Below are 19525 nucleotides of genomic sequence, written 5' to 3'. Positions count from 1 at the left end.
CTCGCTCGTCTGACACGATGCAGGACCTGTGAGTGACGTCACAGCGTGATCTCTGGAGAACACGGCTGTGTCTGCACTGCCAGAAGCTGGGCGTTGTGAAGAGAAGTGGATGATACTTCTATACACAACGCCCAGCTAGTAAAAGTAGTAAACACGCCCCGATGTACGCACATAATACACGCCCACTTGGACTTTTACTTTTCAACACGCCCAGTTGTACTTTTGCAAGCCTCATTTGCATAAATACGAAAATGGTCATAACTTGGCCAAAAATGCTCGTTTTTTAAAAATAAAAACGTTACTGTAATCTACATTGCAGCGCCTATCTGCTGCAATAGCAGATAGGGGTTGCAAAATCTGGTGACAGAGCCTCTTTAAAGTACAACGTGTTATGAGAAAACAATCTCAGAATCGCTTGAAAAAATAAAAGCATTCCAAAGTTATTATCACATAAAGGCACACATGTCAGATTTGAAAAAAATGGCCTTGTCTATTAGGCGAAAACAGGCTGTGTCCGTAAGGGGTTAATAGACCCTACAAACCACAGAAAGAAATGTACAATCTTTGTTATTGTTTTAGGCCTCTTTCAGACCAGCATATTTTACATCCGTATTCCATCCGTTTTCTTCAGAGCTTTAATATGGAGCTAATGTTATTCAATGAGTCTATTCACATGGGCACTTAAAAAAAATTGCGGATTTTAAAAACGAAGCGTTCACTACTTTCATCTGTATTGTGCCCATTTAAATCTATGGAGAGTGATTAAAAATGGATGCATCCATATTTGGTACGTATGTCATCTGTATGTCATCCGTATATCATCTGTACTGCATCTGTTTTTCAAGGGGACTGTCTTATGTCATTCAATTATCTCCCTAGAAGACCGCCCATCAGTAATACTGATCTGTAAGGCCTCATTTACACGAGCGTGTGCGTTTTGCGCGCGCAAAAAACGCTGCGTTTTGCGCGCGCAAAAGGCACTTGGCAGCTCTGTGTGTCATCCGTGTATGATGCGCGGCTGCGTGATTTTCGCGCAGCCGCCATCATAGAGATGAGGCTAGTCGACGCCCGTCACTGTCCAAGGTGCTGAAAGAGTTAACTGATCGGCAGTAACTCTTTCAGCACCCTCGACAGTGAATGCCGAACACAATATACACCAACCTGTGAATAAAAAAAGACTTTCATACTTACCAAGAACTTCCTGCTTCCCCCAGTCCGGGCTCCCGGCCGTTGCCTTGGTGACGCGTCCCTCTCTTGTCATCCGGCCCCACCTCCCAGGATGACGCCGCAGTCCATGAGACCGCTGCAGCCTGTGATTGGCTGCAGCCTGTGCTTGGCCTGTGATTGGCTGCAGCTGTCACTTGGACTGAACTGTCATCCCGGGAGGTCGGACCGGAGTTATCGGTAAGTCAGAACGTCTTTTTTTTTTTACAGGTTCATGGATTTTCGGAGCGGAAGTCACTGTCCATGGTGCTGAACCAGTTTAACGCTTTCAGCACCGTGGACAGTGACTGTCTCCTGACATCGCGTACCCGAACATTTTTTACCGGTTTCGGTCAAAACGAGTTTGGCCGAACCCGGTGAAGTTCGGTGCGCTCATCTCGAATTTGACACTCCGTTTGGATGTTTGTAAACAGAAAAGCACGTGGTGCTTTTCTGTTTACATTCAGGAGTTTGACAGCTCTTGCGCGAATCACGCAGTTCGCACGGAAGTGCTTCCGTGCGGCATGCGTGGTTTTCACGCACCCATTGACTTTAATGGGTGCGTGAGTGCGCGAAAAACGCACGATTATAGAACATGTCGTGAGGTTTTTTCTGCGCACACGCGCTGAGCGCAATTCACGCATCGTCTAAACTGCCCCATTGACTAATATAGGTGCGTACGACATGAGTGCAAAGCACGCGCGTCGCACGCGCGTATATTACGTTCGTGTAAATGAGGCCTAATACTGATGCAATACTGGTGAAGTACTGATGACATACTGATGCAATATAATCGATAAGGGTCAGTTCACACGTAGCGTAAATACTGCTGATTTTCTGCAACGGATTTAGTTGCAGAAAATCTGCAGCATATTACAGTAGCAGAAAAGTGGATGAGATGTGAACAAATCTCATCCACACACTGCGTAAATACGGAGCGGGAAAAAACGCTCAGAAATTGAGTTTTATTCCGCAGCATGTCAATTGTATTTGCGTAAACGCTGCTTATTTGGCGCTGAATCCCCCAACTAATAGCAGTTGTTGCGTTTTTTTGCGGCAGCTTCGCAGCAATCCTGCCGCAAAGACCACCATTTAGAAAAAAATAAAAAAGTCTGATATTTACCCAGAAGTCTGTGTTCCCACCTCCAGCGCGGCCTCCTGGGATGAAGTTTCATCCCATGTGGCTGCAGCCAATCACAGAGTGTAGCGGCGGTCACGTGGAATGAAACGTCATCCCAGGAGGCTAGCCTGGGTGACTTTAGAAGGCCGGCCTCCTGGGATGACGCTTCATCCCATGTGGCCGCCGCTGCAGCCAATCACAGGCTGCAATGGTCTCCTGGGATAAAAAGTCATCCCAGGAGGCCAGCCGGCTAAGTGCTGCAGTTTTCCGCAGCGGACAGTTTGGTGCGTTTTTTTCCCCGGAACTCCCTGCGGCGCACAGGGTGGATACGCTGCGTGCTTTTATGCAGCGTATCCGCCCCGTGTGAACTCAGATTTTACGTCCATATTTTTGATCCGTGTTACATGCATTTACAATTATGCTCATCTGAAAGAGGTCTACATTACCTTAAATATTCAGTTTATTTATACAAATCTACCAAAAGAAGAAAAAAGACATGGTCATTCAAAAATGAGCATAAGGTTCTTACTACTCATTTTGATCAATCAGTATAAGCCCACTTACTACTTTAAGACGACCTCGTTGAAGTGGGTCTCTTTTCTAAACCTTGGTCCAGGACCGCACAGCGATTGCCTCCGCTTCAACACATCACCTTCTGGCGCAGCAACCCAGAAGCCCAACAGCACCCCTGCTTCCAGGCTAAGCCCCATTTGCCTTGGACTACAGCCATATGCACCACAGTAACAGCTGCACAACCCCGCATTGAAATAATGGACAGATGAATAAGCTGAGCCCTAAGTAGCCTCAGAGTACAGTTCTTCCTTTATATTTCCCAATTCTTTTGAAACCACTTCTAGCTTTGGCTCAAAAATCGGCATCAGAATCTGCACCAAAATCCGCATCAAATCACGATATGTCAATATAGCCTAAATATCCGCCCAGTTATTTGGCTAAAACTGCTGTTTACCTTTAAAACTGCGTGGCCATTAGCAATCAACTTGAAAGCTTTGCTGGATTGCTCCCCCTGCAGGTGCTGTGTTGTGGCGGTACTGCACCTAACATATATATAATAGAAAGTAGGGACCCATTTTAAAGATGTCGCTGTGAAGTGGCAAGTAGGCTTATACTGTTTGATCAATACTAAGAACCTCATGTTCATATTTGAAAAATTATGCTTGTAAAACTGGATGTGCAGACAATATTTTTCCGCTTTCCTAACTGTATTATTCAGTTTAATTACTAAACATATCTGTGAATGTAGATACGAATTCCAGGTACATTCTCAAACACATTAGAGGAGTTTCCCAAGCGTAACCCCCCCCCCCCCAAAAAAAAACCCCCACAGCAGCTGCATAGAGATAGCATATGCCCACACTAGTGACGCCGGTCCAGTAGTCCTATGCCGATCGGTGCTTGCTGAAGCAATGACGCGATGGCTGCAGACAGTGATTACCTGGAGCTCTTATGTATCGGCATGGCATGCCATCGCCTCAGCAAGGTAAACACACAGCAGCGGTGAATCACTGGAGCAGCAGCACTGTAACGGCGGAGCAATATAAAAGGTACGTATGGATTTTTTTTTAAAGCGCAGAAAAACCCTATTAACTCCCGTTAATGTTAAAGTATAATGATGCTATTATCATAACTTTTTCATCAATAACTAATACATTAATTTTATGTTTAATTGTAAAAAACATGGGCAAGTCCAAAAGTCCAAATATTTCTTATTAATACAAACTCAGCGTCTAAGTATTTTAAAATAAATTTTTTTTAAACCCACATAAAAAGCTAAATCACGAGCTAGTTTGTATATAAAGGGCACATGGACAGCTAGATCTGATTAGAAGCTATCATTATTAAATTATACAATAGTCCCACCTTTATTTTAACCCAGATTTTTTCCAGTGGTTCTGATTGTCAAGGGTTCAAGGACAGGGAAGACTGCAAAGGAATACGAAAGTAATCTCATCAGACTCCTGATTCGATGTTAAAAATATCCATTGATTCAGAAAATTTGGCAACACATTAATCCTGCAGATACCAAATTAACCCCTTAAGGACATCTCACATGTTACTTTATGTGGTAATAACTTTTGAATTCTTTTATTTATCCAAGTGATTCTGAGATTGTTTTCTCGTGACATGTTGTACTTTATGCTAGTGGTAAAATTTGGCCGATATATTCAGTGTTTATTTGTGAAAAACACCAAAATTGAAAGCAAATTTAAAAAAATTTGTATTTTTATAAATTTAAATCTATCTGCTTGTAAGACAGATAGTAATACCACACCAAGTAGTTACTAATTAACATTTCCCAAATGTCTACTTTATGTTTGCATCATTTTTTGAACATCAAAATTTACAATACCTATTTTTATGGACCAGTTCGGTTCTGTAGTGACTTTGAGGGCCCTATATATTAGAAACTCCCTATAAATCACTCCATTTTAAAAACTGAACCCCTCAAAATATTCAAAACAGCATTTAGAAAGTTTCTTAACCCTTTAGGCATTTCACAGGAATTAAATCAAAAGTAGAGTTAAAATGTACAATTTTCTTTACAAAAATGTATTTTTGATCCTTTTTTTCTGTAACACAAAAGGCTTTGCAGATTCTAAAGTTTTTAGACACATCCCTTATTTGGCTGTAGTGTACTACTTGTCTTAAAGTGTAGCTAAACGTTCGACAAACTTCTGACATGTCATAGTGACTTGTCAGAAGTTTGGATTGGTGGGGGTCCGAGCACGGAGACTCCCACCAATCGCTGGAACGAAGCAGCTAAATTGCTCGGGTGAGCGCTCAGCTGCTTCGTTTCTGTTCGGCTTTTTCCGGAAAGCCGATGTATCGGAGTATGGACTCATAGACTTTCTATTGAGTCCGTACATCGATACATTGATTTCCGGAAAACGCCGAACAGACACGAAGCAGCTGAGCGCTAACACGAGCACTTCAGCTGCTTCGTTCTAGCGACTGGTGGGGGTCTCCGTGCTTGGACCCCCACCAATCCAAACTTCTGAAATGTCACTATGCCATGTCAGAAGTTTGTCACACGTTTAGCTACACTTTAAACACAGACCTCAGAATTAAAGGAGCACCTAGCGTATTTTGGGGTCTTCTTTTTATTAGATTATAATTTATGCACCATGTCAGGTTTGAAGAGGTCTCGGTGCAAAAACATTGGAAACACCCTCAAAAAGTCATTACTTTGGTTGGAAACTACACCCATCAAGGAATTAATCTAGGGAAATAGTGAGCATTTTGACCCAACAGGTTTTTTTGCTGAAATCATTGAAATTAGGCCATGAAGATGAAAATCTACATTTTTCTCATAAAATGAAGATTTAGCACAGATTTTTTAATTTTCATAAGGAATAAAAGGGAAAAAGTACCTTAACACTTGTAAAGCAATTTCTCCCGAATATGCTATTGCCTCATATGTGGTGATAAACTGCTGTTTGGACGCACGGCAGGGCTCTGAAAGGTAGGAGCGCAATTTGGCATTTGGAGTTCAAATTTTGCTAAGCGACTGAGGTACAAAAACAGTGGACCCCCCAAAGGTGATGCCACTTTTGGAAACTACACCCCTCAGGGCATTTATCTAGAAGTGTAGTGAGAATTTTGACACCACATATTTTTATTAGAATTAGGCAATGAAAATAAAAATTAAATTTTTTCAAAAAATATGTAGTTTTAGCTCACAATTTTGCATTTTCACGAGGGATAATAGGAGAAAAAACTTCTCACAATTTGTTAGTCAATTTCTCCCGAGTATAGCAATACCGCATATGTGACCCTAAACTGCTGTTTGGGCACATATCAGGGCTCAAATTGGATGGAGCGCCATTGGTGTTCAGCGCCATGTTGCATTAGCAGAGCTCCCTTAGGTACAAGAGTACAGTGGAAACCCCCAAGAAGTGACCAAATTTTGGAAACTTCACCCCTTAAGGCATTTATTTGCCTGGACATATGTCAGGGCTTAGGAGGGCAAATAGCAAAACAAACCCCCAAGAAGTGACCCCCATTTTGGAAACAAAACCCCGTAAGGCAGTTTTTAAGGCGTGTAGTTAGCATTTTGACATGAAAGTTTTTGTTTTTTTTCATTAGAAATGAATGCGCAGCGGATGGTGCAAAGTGAAAATGGCAGTTTTCTACTGATAAGCCATTTTATTGTGCAATATGTTGTGCCCAGCTTGTGCCACGGCAGACAAATAAACTGTTAAGCGGGTTCTCCCGGGTATGTTAAAGACATATATGTGGACGTAAGCTGCTGTTAGGGCACACTCTAGGGCTCAGAATGGAGGTAGCGCAATATGGATTTTAGAGCGCAGATTTTGCTTGGAAGGAGTTTTGTATGGGGTTTTTACTGGTATGTCAGTTTATAATGCGGGGGCATGTGTAAGTTGGGCAGAGTACATCAGGGCGTAAAAAGGTGGTATAATAATGCGTTAAATAAATAATAATCCACAGATATGTGGCCAGTGTTGCACTGATAAATGGTGCCCAATCTTATCCCCCTTTTGGAACTGCACGTTTTGTGTCGCCATATTCTGAGATTCATAACATTTTACATTTTTCGTGGACAGAGCTGTGTTAGGGCTTATTTTTTGCAGGACAATCTCTTGTTTTTATTGGTACAATTTTGGCAACTTTTTGATCACTTTTTATAAAAAATTTTTAGCAAATAAGGTGACCAAAAAAACAGCAATTCTGGCATTGTTTTTACCGTGTGCTATAAATGACATAATAACTTTATATGTATATAGTTTTTTTTTTTATGTTTTTCAGCATTTGCACAATAAAATCACTTTATTTTAAATTTATTTTTTGTATCACCATATCCTAATAGCCATACCTTTTTTATTTCTGCATCAACAAAGCTGTGTAAGAGCTTGTATTTTGCGGGGTGGGCTGTAGTTTTCATCTGTATCATTTTGTGGTACATGCGACCTTTTGATCACTTTTTATTCCTTTTTCTGGGAGGGGAAGTGACCAAAAAACTGCAATTCTTGAATTGTGTTTTATTTTTTACTGCGGTCACTGTGCTGGAAAAATAACATCATAGTTTCATAGTTCTGGTTGATACCAAATATGTATACTTTTTTAATGTTTTCATTTTTTTCCTATAATAAAAGGCTTATTATAGGAGAAACATTGATTTTAGTTTTTTTAACTTGGAACTTTTATTTTTTATACTTTTGTATAATATTTTTATTAACTTTATTTTTACTTTTATTTTCTGTCCCACTAGAGGACTTGAAGGCCTGCACCGCTGATCTCTATTCTAATACATTGCACTGCCTACACAGTACAATGCGTTGGAGCTGTCTGTGTTACTCTGACAGCAAGCCTATTACACCTCTTGCACACGACTGAATTCGGGCCGTGAAAAACGGTCCGTGTGTCTGCCGCATTTCCTGGCCCGACCACGGTACAGGTGAACGGGGCTCCTGCCGTCATAGACATTTATGATGCTAGGAGTCTCTGCCTCCCCACGGAACTACTGTTTCATAATTAACAAAATTATACAGTACGGAGCCCCGTTCACCTGTACAGCAGTCGGGCTGAGAAATGCGGCCAACACACGGACTGTTTTTCACGGTCCGAACTCGGTCGTGTGCAAGATGGTTAGGTCCTGCATCCAACAGGGCCTAATAAGCTTCCATGCTCGGCAGACCAGGAGTCCATTGTTAGGCCTCCGGTTGCCATAGCAACCATCAGCATTACCGTGATTGCGTTGCGAGGGTGCCGATCGGCAATGGCGGATCCCCATAGGTTCGTTTAGGGCGGCTGCCAGGGGCCTGAGACTCCCAGGGGGATCCTTGGCTGCCCAAAGAAAATAACTACACTGCAGTTTTGTCGCATTTTTTGGCGCAAATCGCAGCAACAAAACGCAACAAAACTGCATGGGGCAGAAAGCCCCCTGTGACACGGGCCGGAAGGCCCTTACATAGGACCCAATTGTATCCCTGTCCTTTGGACGGGGATACAATTGACAGCGCTGGCAAGGCAACCCTTGGGTTCCCTTCTATTCTGAGCTTTTTTTGTGATGAAGACAGCGCGATTACGTTATCGAGCCACCAGCGTTGCTCCGCTGGATAAGGCCTAGTCAGAAGGAACAAGACCTGAATTGCTTCTGAGCCCGTCCCATTACCACAATGTGCAGTTAGTTCTGCATTAAGTCATTGACTGCAACAACGTAACTATATGGATGTATGTTGTTAAGGGGTTAAAGGGGTTTTCCCATGACAGGAAATGATGGCATATCGCTAGGATTTCCACTGATCACTAGAACATAGGGGCCGCAATGCTTGCAAACTCCCGACCTGGTGATGTGCAAAAAGTGCAATTCGACTACATTCGCTTGAGTGGGATTGTGTTGACCCCAACAATCATATCCATATAATAGCACTTCTTGTAACCCCTGGAGAATAATTTTGCAGTACATAGAAGAAGTGAGGTTTGGGGCAATAACTTGGGGGTGAGTATACTGTTGTAATACAAAGCTTGCGTTCATGCACAGGATAGCAGTGGCAAGGACACAGTATTACAAAAGCATAGCATTTCTGATCATTTGGAATCCCTGGGACTAGTTTATTATTCGCTCTTCCATTATAGACTTCCATACTCGCCATAGTGTCTGTTGGAGTCTAAAATATTTGGTTTGATGATATCATTGGTGAAGAATATTTGCTTTAACTGTAGTTCCTTGCTGAAGCAAAAGTATTTTTTTTATTCTAGATTCTAGTTGTTGATGTTATTGTCTGTTTTAGGTTTTATGTCTTATTTGACGCATGGTCCCAAGATATAGAACATAGGGCAGGAGAACTTTAGAAGTCACCAGATAATTCTTCAGAATGATCTTTCACAAAATAGACATAGGGGCAGATTAAGGCTGGGTTCACACGTGGCGGAATTTCACTTAAATTCCGCTGCGGACACTCCGCAGCGTTAATCCGCAGCGGAGCCGTTTGTCCATTGACTTACACTTTAATTTAGCAGTGTTCGTTTAGACGAGGCGTAAAATTCCGCTGCGGAGCATAGGCTGCGGAGCGGAATTTGGTGTCCGCAGCATGCTCTGTCTGTTGCGGAGCAGTGGCGGACTCATGGCGGAATTTCTCCATTGACTTCAATGGAGATTCTAAGTTCCGCAATGAAGTCCGCAGCTGTCATGCACATGTTATGTGTGCTGCGGATGCGTCTTGCTTTTTTGCCATGACATTTCTTCATTCTGGCTGGACCTTTGTATTTCTAGGTCTACAGCCAGACTGAGGAAGTCAATGGGGCTCCCGTAATGACGGGAGCGTTGCTAGGAGACGTCTGTAAATAGTCACTGTCCAGGGTGCTGAAAGAGTTAAGCGATCGGCAGTAACTGTTTCTGCACCCTGGATAGTGACTACCGATCACAATATACAGCAACCTGTAAAAAAATATAAGTTCATACTTACCGAGAACTCCCTGCTTCTGTCTCCAGTCCAGCCTCCCAGGATGACGTTTCAGTCTAAGTGACGGCTGCAGCCAATCACAGGCCAAGCACAGGCTGCAGCGGTCACATGGACTGGCGCGTCATCCAGGGAGGTCGGGCTGGATGCCGAAAGAGGGACGCGTCACCAAGACAACGGCCGGTAAGTATTAAATTCGTTTACTTTTGCGGTCCCTTCTCTCTATCCTGCACTGATAGGGAGAAGGGAAGCACTTTTCCCGCAGTCCGCAGCAGCTAGTCCGCATCAATTTACTGCACATTTTGTGCAGATCCGCAGCAGAATCTGCAACGCAGATTCTGTGCGGCATTGATGCGGACAGTTGCGGAGGAAATCCGCCACGTGTGGTCATGCCCTAACGAAGTCTTGCGTTTCATACGTCAATCTTAGGGCTTATTCAGACAAGCGTATAATACGTCTGTGCTACGCGCATGATTTTCACGCGCGTCGCACGGACCTATGTTAGCCAATGGGGCTGTTCAGACAGTCCATGAGTTTCACGCAGCGTATGTCTGCTGCGTAAAACTCACGACATGTCCTATATTTGCCGTTTTTCGCGCATCACGCACCCATTGAAGTCAATAGGTGCGTGAAAACCGCGCATGGCACATGGACGCACTTCCATGTGCCGCGTGTGATGCGCGCTACAGTAGTCAAAACTATGAATGAAAACAGAAAAGCACCACATGTTTTTCTGTTTACAAACATAAAAACAGTGTCGTAATGATGGCGGCTGCGCGAAAATCACGCAGCCACGCATCATACGATGCTGACACACAGAGCTTTTATGGACCTTTTTTGTGCGCGCAAAATGCAGCGTTTTTTGCGCGCGCAAAACGCACACGCTCGTGTGAATCCGGCCTTAGTATGACGTTCACAAGAGTATGATGCGACTAATTTATTAAGAGGCACTTAATATGTTTTCTGCATCTTTTGCTGCCCATGTGCCATAAAGAATTTCCGCTATCATTTCCGCTAGATTCTGGCATATATAATAGGGAATTTTTCAGGCTATGACCCCACCTATTTTGCTGGGCCCCACCCATTCGTTATTTTTTTAAAGAAAAGTGGCAAGAGTGGCGGAAAATGGTAAAAGCTATCAAATTATTGAGCAATATGGCGTGCGCCACTGAAGTGATGTACACTTTTTAATTGATTCCCCTCATGGTGTTACAATCTTTATATACTTTTTATTGACAACCAATGCACAAATCCATGTGTTAGTTTACATGGTTAACGGCAAAATATAGTTGTATTTTTTTTTTTTTTTACAATTGAACAGCTCTATCTTTATTGGTTACTAGTGCTTTGAACTTTTAATGTTTTAGAAGTCCATTTATTACCAGAATCTGATGCAATGTTCTTGAATCCCGGAGATACCTCCCTCTCATTAAAGTGAACAGTTTACTCACATTATATGAAAATGGATTTGTTCCATGTCAATCTGACATCATGTACAATCCTCCAGCAAGGGTGATAGTTGCTAAGTAATTATTATGGTTGTAATAGATATTCTGCTAATTGCACGAGAGGGAGACAGAGAAATGACAGGAATACAACACCTACAGCAGCAGATTTGGCCAGCAGCCCTCATTTCATTGGACTGGATTTACTGATGTACTGTAAGGGCATGACCAGACGTGGCGGAATTGCTCTGGAATAACGCTGCGGACAGTCCGCTGCGGAAATCCGCAGCGTACACGTTTCTCCATTGCTTTCCACAGCTTTTTAGTGAGGTTCGTTTGCACGTTGCGGAAAACTCTGATGCGGACCATAGGCTGCGGTGCGGAATTTGGTGTCATGCCCTTAGATTTTGTAAACTTTTTGTATTTAAAGCACATTATGCATTTAACATTATGGAAAACATACAAATAAATGTCACTCCACACTGGAGGGGGATTGCAGTAGGAATATTAAAAATGTTTAGAAGAGTCCCAAAATAGATTTTCATTTCAAATTGGCATGTGTTTGTCATTTTTAGGCTTTGTTCACACAGAGCAGATTTGCGGCATTTTTTAAAACCAGAATTAGATTTAGAAGAGTAGACTTATAAGTCCTTCCTTTATATATTTCTTCAGTTTGGGTTCAGTTCCGGGTTTTGACTTAAAAAATACATGCAAAATCTGCAGCAAATCAGCACTGTGTGAACTCCAACCAATAAACAAGGAAGGTGAAGTAATTTGAAGAGCAGTATGGAATGTAAAGACCAACTGACCAACCACGAATCTAGCGCACATCTAGTGGGATCTTCTTCCTTGGAACATAGGGGTGAATTTACTGAATTTAAGACATTTCATACGCCAGTCTTAAACTAAACTGTGCTGGAATACAGTAAGATGCACCAAATTTATGAAGGGGCAAACGCCTGTAATAAATTTGATGCATCTTTGGTTTTGCCCATCTTAAATAATGAGGATGATTACAAGAATGGGCAGAAAAGCGAAGTCATATTGTACATAGCAACTACCAAATCTAAATACTTTTTGGTAAAGTTTTGAAAGTATTAGGCCTCATGCCCACTTCAGTTTTTTCCTTCAGGGTGCTATCCGTTTTTTTCACTGATAGCACCCTGACCCATTCATTTCAATGGGCCCATGCACTCTTCCGTTATTTTCATGGATCCGTTGTTCCGTTCCGTCAAAAGTAGAGCATGTCCTTCTTTTGTCAGTGATTCCGTGACCGTGGGGCCCATAGAAGTCAATTGGTCTGTGAAAAAAACGGAGCCGTTTGTCCATTGACTTACACAGCACATGTTTGTTTTTGACGGATCCGTTGCCCTGGGAAAGGCAGGGCGTGCCAAAGTTTACGGACTGGGACATGTGACAAGTTCAAATGAAGTTCAATACCTTCCGTTTTTTTACGGAAGCCAAACGGAAGCACAACGTCTGTTTGAAATGGAAACACAGAACGGACACGGAGTACACACGGAAACCACACGGATACCATAACAAAGACACGGATCCGTGAGAAACGGCCGTGAATACGGTGATGGAAGTGTGCATGAGCCTAAGCTGTTTTCTGATTGGTTGATGTCGGCCAGGCCAGTGATTGTACTCGATTCCACTGTCTCAAAGTTTTGTCCATTGTGTTACATTTGTAATTTCTTTTGATTACTTTAAAAAATATTTGGGTTATTATTTTAAAGAAACTTGATAACATAAAATATCAGTTGGATAATATCAGACATTGTGTCATTTTTTGCAGTGCATTCCCTTTACAAAAGGCAACAATCAACCACATAGCAGCAAAACATCTCCCAGGCACAAAGTGGTATAAATTACCGAGGACGAGTTCCATGTAAATGAATCTGCCTTTTTGCATAATGACTTTTCCATTATGATATGAACAGCAGTTGCAGAAAACAGAGACATGGCAGGGATGCTCAGTAGTTCTTTTACAGCGACAGAATGAAACAGCAGGAGAATTTGGGGAGTTTCTGACTTCCAAAGGATCCCACTGTCTGGTCCAGTTGAAATCAGCTTCTCTTGTGCAGCACTTGCTTTTGAAATCCGAACTCAGATTAAAATTGCTGCTATCAAAGGCAATTTACATTGCAAAATATTTCTCTCCACTTTTCATTTGCTGACCTGTGACTGCTGGTTACGCTTATTTACTGCCGGCATTCTTCCTAAAAGGATAGCCGCTCCAGCGCTGTCATTAGTCAGAGTGGTTCTATTCTGTGAATGGGACTTTTTTGACATGTAATTTCTGATAATGACATCCAAAATAGCATCACTTCTGTGAATAGATGTCATCAATAAAGTGAAATATTCTACTTTTATCTCCACGGCAGGTCAAAGCGGCTCAATAGAATGGTGTCGAATTTGTGAGCTCTTTGTAGGATTCGATCTGAATCAGTTCTGATAATATATTATTATGATCCAATTTGCTGAAGATAAAACTGGTATCTGAATCTTTGCGTTTTTGCAGTAGTATAAGACATTGCAAGATACTTCTGGCATCAATTTGTGACGGATTGGCTTAAGAATTCAATGTTATTTTTTGATCCTTGCAGTTCTATTGTATTTTATTTCGTATTTCCATTCCATTTTCCATTGCTGGGACCAGGGACTTAGAATAAGAGATTGTAGAGGTTGCAATTATAATGGCTCTACTATTCCATAGGGCTTCCCTGCCAAATAAAAGAATGTCAACCTGTGTGTGTCGTCATCGGGGAGAAAGTTTTCTAGTTTTCTGTAGAGGAAACTGGGATTCTTTCGCCCATAAAAACGTCAGTCACATGCTCTGCCCAGCGATGTCTGCTTGACTGTACAGCCTGCCCTGTCACTTCTAGCACCGCTATGCCAACAGAGAACACTTAGTACTAGTAAGCAAGTGTTCTCTCCCAGTTCTAGGACAGGCTGCGTATAGTACATCAGATGCTACGAGCAGAATATCACTATACAAGGGCAAAATAATAGCTCCACACCATGCCCCAATAATACCCCCATACTGTTACTGAATAATAACCACTATACAAAGACCAGAATTACCACCATAAAGTGACCATATAGTTCTAGAGAGCAGTTCTACACAGGAGCTCTGCAGACCATATAAGTGATTACAGTAGTTACATCCAGTGACTTACATCTTTGGCTCCTTGCTTATCCAGCAACCTCCCCATCTATTTCCCACCCTCTACACAAACTTCACATCCTGCTACCCCTTAACCCTTTCCCGTCGCTGATCTGTAGATTTACTTCTGGAAAGGGTATTTAAATATGCAGAAGCAGAGCGGGCGCCACAAATATACAGAAGCAGAGCGGGCGCCACAGCCGCCGGGTCTCTGCTGTGTTGCACAGCAGTGACCCTGCGCAATGCTTGCGATCAGGAAAATTTCTAATCGCATGCCTTTAACCCTCAGATGACAGTGTCAGTTGTGACCATCGGCATCTGAGGGGTTTTTACTGCCTCTTTTACATCGGGGCTGATCACCGGCTTCCGCGCAGCGATATTGCAGGGGCCGGTGTATTCCCCTAGCAGCTGGGAGCTTTCTGAATGCTCCAAGTACTGCTATAGGAAGATTGCTATCCTAGAGGGGCTAAATAAAGGTATAAAAAAAATAAAAATAAAAGTTTTTAAAAAACATATAAAAATTTTAATCACCCCCCTTTCCCTAGATCACATATAAAAATAAATAAACAATAATAAACATAAACACATTAGGTATCCCCACATCCAAATATTCCCGAACTTTAAAAATATAAAAATATTTATCCAATATGGTGAACGTCGCAGCGGGAAAAAAGGTAAAAATGTCGGAATCGCAGGGTTTTTTTACGACTTCAACCCCCCATCCAAAAAAAATGAATAAAAAGTTACCGAAATGCCCAACATTCCCAAAAATGGTATTAATAAACACGACATCTTTCCACGTACAAAAAGACGGCTTACACAGCTCTGTACACAAAAATATAAAAAAGTTGCGGGGCTCACAAAATGGCGATCCATAGTTTTAGCTTTCGTTTTTTTTCAAACGTTGACATTTTTTAAAGGTACTAAAACATAACAAAAACTATATTAATTTGGTATCACCGTGATCGTACTCACTCGCAAAATTAAGATAACGTGTCATTTTCACTGTACAGTGAACACTAAAAACGAAATCCATAAGAAAATAGAGGACCTGCTGTTTTTTCCAATTCCACCCCATTCTGAAGTTTTTTTTTCAGCTTCACAGTACATCACACATAATATTAAATAGTACCATTAGAAAGTACAACTTGTCCCATAAAAATTAAGCCCTCATATGGCTGTGTCAACGGAAAAAAAAAAGTTATGACCTTTTGAAGACGGGGACAGTAATAGTGCCTTCCTTTCTGCCCCACACAAAAATAGTGCCCCTTGCTGCCCCACAAAGTAACGCCTCATTCACACGACAGGGTCCGAGTGTCAGCTGATAAAATCGTCCGTTTTTGGCCGTTTTTCCCGGCCGGTTTGCATCCGTTTTGCATCCGTTCCGGGCCGTGTTGCTGTTTTTAACGGCCGATTTTGACCCGTTTTGCATCCTTTTTTTCCCTGTCCGTTTTAAAATCGGATGAATTTCATTTAAATTTGTTGCCACACACAGCCCTTTGTAGATAATGCCACCCAGCCCCCTGTTGGTAATGCTACCCAGCCCCCTGTTGGTAATGCCACCCAGCCCCTGCAGGTAATGCCACCCTGCCCCCTGCAGGTATTGTCACCCAGCTCCCTGTAGGTAATGCCACCCAGCCCCCTGTAGGTGATGCCACCCAGCCCCCTGTAGGTGATGCCACCCACCCCCCTGTAGGTGATGCCACCCAGCCCCCTGTAGGTTGCACTCATCCCCCCCTTCCAGGAGAAGTCACTGACTTCAATGTCCATATATGGACAGTGTAGTCACTGACTTCTCCTAGAGAGGAATTCCCTCCCACAGGTCGGGAATTCCGCTTCAGAAGTGAGTGACGTCACTGTGTCCATATATGGACAGTTTTGTCACTCACTTCTTCTGTAGCGGAATCCCCGGCCACAGGGTCGGTGATTCCGCTTCAGAAGTGAGTGACGTCACTGTGTCCATATATGGACAGTGTAGTCACTCACTTCTCCTGTAGCAGAATCCCCGGCCATAGAGTTGGGGATTCCGCTGCAGAAGTGAGTGACTTCACTGTGTCCATATATGGACAGTGTAGTCACTCACTTCTCCTGTAGCGGAATCCCCGGCCATAGAGTCGGGGATTCCGCTGCAGAAGTGAGTGACTTCGCTTTGTCCATATATGGACAGTGTAGTCACTCACTTCTCCTGTAGCGGAATCTCCAGCCATAGAGTCGGGGATTCCGCTGCAGAAGTGAGAGACTTCGCTGTGTCCATATATGGACAGTGTAGTCACTCACTTCTCCTGTAGCGGAATCCCCGGCCATAGAGTCGGGGATTCCGCTGCAGAAGTGAGTGACTTCGCTGTGTCCATATATGGACAGTGTAGTCACTCACTTCTCCTGTAGCGGAATCCCCAGCCATAGAGTCGGGGATTCCGCTGCAGAAGTGAGTGACATAGACGTCTATGGGAGCCGGGCGGCCGGGTAAACGGCCGAAAATAGGGCATGTCCCATTTTTTGACGGCCAGGTTTCCCGGGCCGTCAAAAAATCGGTCGTGTGAATAGCCCCATTAGGGGTCTATTGTTCCTAATGCAGCCAAGTGACGGCCGATTTATGAACGGCCGTCACCCGGCCGGGAAACCCTGTCGTGTGAATAAGGCCTAATGGTGCTCCCTTAATGGCATCAACACAGTAAAAGTGCAACCTTGTGCCTCCACACAGTAACAGTTCCCCCTTTGTGTCAGAACACAGTAATAGTGCCCCCACAGTAATAGTGCAAAATAAAGCAAACTTGAAATTGAATCAAATAATTTGATATGTTGTATCATGGCCAATTCTTCTCTCTCTGACCATAGCAGGTGTGCACTAAAAAAAACAAGCCACGAATAGCTACTGCCATGTGTTAATAAATATGGCTCTCTTGGATGAAAGGGATTACATGAATACATCCATGGCATCTTACCATGAAATATGCCATGGATGCAGTCATAATCAGAGGCGTAGCTAGTGGTTTAGCAAAGGGGGGGGGGGACATATCTGAGTGCCCCGCAACGCATGTTTGCAACTGAAAAGGCACATTCTAATTATATACCAGCCATCATCCCTAAATTTGCAGTCACAGGCGTTCTTGCACCTGTATACACGTTTTGTTTCATTTTGTTGGAATGTGCTGTTCAAACTTTTGTGTTGTTTATGTAATCCATATATGTGGGGTTAGTGACTGCCTCCATTTTTGATCTTGCACTCCTCCCATTCCGCCCTGGGTGATTTTAATTAGTTTAATGCTGGTTACTACCATCTCCAACTATATGTATGCTTTGTCCCAGTTCTGGGTGTATGTGCAGCGTAGGTCCCCACCTCATAGAGGACGCCTTGTCGTGGCAGGTGGTCTCACACAATTTAATCAAACTATGCGCTAAGAACCTCCCTATTGTAAGTAGATTTAGCAGTAATGCATATTTATTTATATTTAGTGGGTTAGGTGGCATTAGTTTTCGCAGTCTGCTGTCGCCATTTTCTTGTATGCCATATAAATTTGCAGTCACAGGCGTTCTTGCACCTGTATACAGGTTTTGTTTCATCTTGTTGGAATGTGCTGTTCAAACTTTTGTGTTGTATATAACCCCCATCATCCCTTAATACACCAGCCATCATCCCTGTATATGCCAACCATCATCCCTGTATATAGCCTCTATCATCTCTGTATATACCAGCCCGGTTAGTATATACAGGTAGGATGGGGGTTATAAACAGGGATGATGGGGGTTATAAACGGGGATGAAGCGGGTTATATACAGGGATGATGGCTGGTATATACAGGGATGATGGGGATTAAATGCATGGATGATGGCTGGTATATACAGAGATGATGGGGTTGTATACAGAGATGATGGGGGTTATATACATGAATGATCACTGGCTCAGCCATAATCACTGTATATAACCACCATCATCCCTGTTTATTCCAGCCATCATTCCCGTATATAACCCCCATCATCCCTGTATACACCAGCCATCATCAATTTTGATAATCCCCATCATCCATGTAAATACCAGCCTGGCTGGTATATACAGGGATGAAGGGGTTTATATACAGGAATGATGGCTGGTATATACAGGGATGATGGGGGTTATATGCAGCGATGATGGGTAGTCCAGCCATCATCCCTGTATATATCAGCCATTATCCTGTATACAAACCCCATCATCCCTATATATACCAGCCATTATGCCTGTATACAAACCCCATCATCCCTGTATCCTTTCATTGTTGGGGAGAGAAGCTTGCTCACCCTCTTCTCACATTCAGGCTTCCTCTACTCCTCTCTGACGGGCATCGTCAAAGGTGTGCTCTAGCAGACTTGCCTAGCGTGCGGTACGTCTGTGAGATTGAAGAGTATTTTGGTGTGGCGATTATTGGTGGCGATTTTTATTATGTGACATTTTGTACGTGTGTTTTTCCTGGTGTTTATAAAGTCCTATACAGAAGCCTATAAAAAAAAATACCAGAAAAAAATGCCATACCCAAAAATGCCACTATCCATGACGCTGTGCTGTCATATTTTGCTATAAACTTTAAAGTAACATATGAATTCAGAATTTTTTAGCAAAAAGTAGGTCATGTACTATATGGGTAAAGAAGTGTATTGTCACTTTCATTCACTAGTTATATGTATTACATATAGAGAGATTGAGATACTTCTAAGACTCTTCCTAAGATTAAAACGTCAGCCTATGTTTATATCTCCCATTTCTAACAGCAAAATCAGAGGTGGAATCCTTCCTCGACAGCCAGTTCTTGGTTAGCTAAAAGCTAGCCGAATAACCCATTCTGGTGTGTTTGGGAGCACAAAAAAGACCACTAACAAGACAACTCATCTGGAGAATACCAGCATTGATAAACTCTCACATTCAGGGTGTTTGTATGCCACCTTGTCAATGTGGAAGTGACCCTAAAGCTGGTACTTGTAAGATCTGACTTCTAAGAACTATTTGCGCGGTAAAAATGAAATGGACCCTGTTTAAGCTCCTGACATTTGGAAATCTGACAAAGGTTACGAGTCACTCCAGCTCCTGTCAGACTACAAAGTCTCTATTATTGTGGATTGAACATTGTTTCCTTTTCTGAATTATTCATTTTCAGGTAGACACTCGCATTTTTATGTTTTC

At 42.7% G+C, this 19525-nt stretch overlaps 1 protein-coding gene and 1 long non-coding RNA gene across 4 annotated transcripts in view; one reads left to right on the top strand and one right to left on the bottom strand.

The window, feature by feature from the left end:
* SH3RF3 (SH3 domain containing ring finger 3) overlaps positions 1–19525 on the top strand; it is a 437353-nt gene that overhangs the window by 61949 nt on the left and 355879 nt on the right. The gene's annotated exons all lie outside the window — the stretch shown is intronic.
* LOC142742660 (uncharacterized) overlaps positions 1–19525 on the bottom strand; it is a 41315-nt gene that overhangs the window by 21151 nt on the left and 639 nt on the right. The window lies entirely within an intron of this gene.

Source organism: Rhinoderma darwinii, chromosome 2 (genome assembly GCF_050947455.1).
Source record: "Rhinoderma darwinii isolate aRhiDar2 chromosome 2, aRhiDar2.hap1, whole genome shotgun sequence".
NCBI lineage: Eukaryota > Metazoa > Chordata > Amphibia > Anura > Rhinodermatidae > Rhinoderma > Rhinoderma darwinii.
This window is presented reverse-complemented; position numbering and strand designations above follow the sequence as displayed.